Source organism: Macrobrachium rosenbergii, chromosome 1 (assembly GCF_040412425.1).
Source record: "Macrobrachium rosenbergii isolate ZJJX-2024 chromosome 1, ASM4041242v1, whole genome shotgun sequence".
In the NCBI taxonomy this organism is placed as follows: domain Eukaryota; kingdom Metazoa; phylum Arthropoda; class Malacostraca; order Decapoda; family Palaemonidae; genus Macrobrachium; species Macrobrachium rosenbergii.
The window spans coordinates 26,666,390-26,669,295 of record NC_089741.1 but is presented as its reverse complement, the minus strand read 5'-3'; the positions used below and the strand labels follow the sequence as shown (position 1 = coordinate 26,669,295).

At 34.8% G+C, this 2,906-nt stretch overlaps 1 long non-coding RNA gene across 1 annotated transcript; it reads right to left on the bottom strand.

The window, feature by feature from the left end:
• Positions 1-274: 274 nt before the first annotated feature.
• On the bottom strand, positions 275-2,365 carry LOC136841570 (uncharacterized). The gene is made up of 2 exons (XR_010853994.1): positions 2,033-2,365; positions 275-1,897 (listed from the first exon to the last, which is right to left on the bottom strand). It is a non-coding gene; the product is annotated as an uncharacterized lncRNA (long non-coding RNA).
• Positions 2,366-2,906: the final 541 nt, after the last annotated feature.

Sequence of the window (2,906 nt, the reverse complement as noted above, 5' to 3'; positions counted from 1 at the left end):
AGAGAGAGCGAGCAGATCCAGCGCCTATTATTCCCCATCGCCATGCCACTATCACGCTGTAAATTGCTGTAGTGCACGCAAAGATATCTTCCGTTCGTGTAACTCAAGGTGATGCGTTGGGCAGCTTAGCAATTTCCTATGTAAGAAGGTGTTTTACTTCTTATTCTGGTTTATTCTTCAGGCTGGGACGTTTGAAGGCGTTTTATTTATTATTTTCGTTCCGGTTTATTCTTCAGGCTAGGACGTTTGAAGGCGTTTTATTTCTTATTTCCGCTCCGGTTTATTCTTCAGGCTAAGGCGTTTGAAGGTCTATTCTTCAGGTTAGGAGGTTTGAAGGTGTTTTATTTCTTATTTCCGTTCCGGTTTATTCTTCAGGCTAGGACGTCTGAAGGTCTATTCTTCAGGTTAGGACGTTTGAAGGTGTTTTATTTCTGATTTTCGTTCAGGTTTATTCTTCAGGCTAGGGCGTTTAAAGGTGTTTTACTTTTTATTCCGGTTTATTCTTCAGGCTAGGACGTTTGAAGGTCTATTCTTCAGGTTAGGACGTTTGAAGGTGTTTTACTTCTTATTTCCGTTCCGGTTTATTCTTCAGGCTAGGACGTCTGAAGGTCTATTCTTCAGGTTAGGACGTTTGAAGGTGTTTTATTTCTGATTTTCGCTCCGGTTTATACTTCAGGCTAGGGCGTTTAAAGGTGTTTTACTTCTTATTCTGGTTTATTCTTCAGGCTAGGACGTTTGAAGGTGTCTTATTTCTTAGTTTCTTTCCGGTCAGTCTTCAGGCTAGGACGTTTGAAGGCGTTTTATTTCTTATTTTCGTTCCAGTTTATTCTTCAGGCTAGGACGTTTGAGGCGTTTTATTTCTTAGTTTCGTTCCGGTCAGTCTTCAGGCTAGGACGTTTGAAGGCGTTTTATTTCTTATTTTCGTTCCGGTTTATTCTTCAGGCTAGGACGTTTGAAGGCATTTTATTTCTGATTTTCGTTCCGGTTTATTCTTCAGGCTAGGACGTTTGAAGACGTTTTATTTCTTATTTTCGTTCCGGTTTATTCTTCAGGCTAGGACGTTTGAAGATGTTTTATTTCTATTATTTTCGATCCGGTTTATTCTTCAGGCTAGGACTTTTGAAGGCGTTTTGTTTCTTATTTTCGTTCCGGTTTATTCTTCAGGCTAGGACGCTTCCCAGAAAAGCTCGTATTTTTTCTAACTAAGTAAATAATGAGTTCTTACTTTTTCGCATTTCTCTTAAATAAGTAAAAGACGAGTTATTACCTCCTTTTTATTCCATTTGAAAATAACTTTATAGAGTTCATCATAAAAAAAGTGGACCGCTACTGAATACCGTGGAATATGAACCTCATACAGGTATAAAGTCGTATTATCGGATGTCTTATCACTTTTCCAATCTTCCATACACTCTCGATGAGCAAGGACACAAGAAACACTGACCAATGCTATTGGTTATTTACATATAACATTAAGCCCATAATAATGTTCCCTAAGTAACAATAAGCACATGATAAGTTAATATGTACGGCAAGATATATGTTTCCAAAGTAACATTAATACCGTAATAAGTTAATAAATACGGCAAAATATATGTTTCCTAAGTAACATTAAGCCCATAATAAGTTAATAAATACATCAAAATATGTTTCCTAAGTGACATTAAGCCCATAATAAGTTAATACATACATCAAAATATATATTTCCTAAGTGACACTAAGCCCATAGTAAGTTAATAAATACGGCAAAATATATGTTTCCTAAGTAACATTAAGACCATAATAAGTTGATAAATACATCACAATATATGTAGTAACATTAAGCCCATAATAAATTAATAAATACAGCAAAATATGTTTCCTAATTAACATAAGCCCATAATAAGTTAATAAATACCTCAAAATATGTTTCCTAAGTCACATTAAGCCCATAATAAATTAATAAATACAGCAAAATATATGTTTCCTAATTAACATAAGCCCATAATAAGTTAAATCAAAATGTATGTTACTAAGTAACAAAATCCATTACAGCAAAATCCATATTTCTAAATCAACGTCAACTTCGATCTCGAATAGACACCGATTCTTTTTCAATTGCACAGAAACACACACACACACACATACACTGAAATACAGTGCGAGAGAGAGAGAGAGAGAGAGAGAGAGAGAGAGAGAGAGAGAGAGAGAGAGAGAGAGAGAGGAGATAAAATATGCTAACGACACCGAAAGACCTTTCTTTCCTTCAGTAATGGCAGAAGTCTCTGGAAAAATCCTCCTTTCTGAGTTCGTTACGCTGTATACAAAAGCGTAAATTACGCCGTATATAAACGCCGAAAAATGTCCGATGTATAAAAGCGTAAATTACAAATTCTCTCTCTCTCTCTCTCTCTCTCTCTCTCTCTCTCTCTCTCTCTCTCTCTCTCTCTGTCTCCAGTCATTACACTGGAATTACTCTTCATAATTACGTATACGCGAGTCTTACTTTTTCTCTCTGGGACAGTCTATCTTTTTTTTATTTAATTCTGCTTTTGTCTGCTTATCAAAACAAGAGCAAAATTGCATTAGGTGAGTCACGGGTTATTTTTTTTTTTTTTACTTAAAAAAACTGCAGAACACTTTGAAAGCGATTTCAGAAGAATTCGCAGAATGGAAAATAAAGTGCCAGATTTGGAAAGATACATTTATGCTCATAGTAATGTCCTGGGCAAAAAAACAAAAGGCAGAATATAATAATATAATAATAATAATAATAATAATAATAATAATAATAATAATAATAATAATAATAATAATAATACCGCACATTCACTCTTTCTATAATTTACCACGATTTATTGCATCATATATCACCTTGAACTCTTCTCATGAAACGCATTCATCATCATCAACATAATTCATCACGG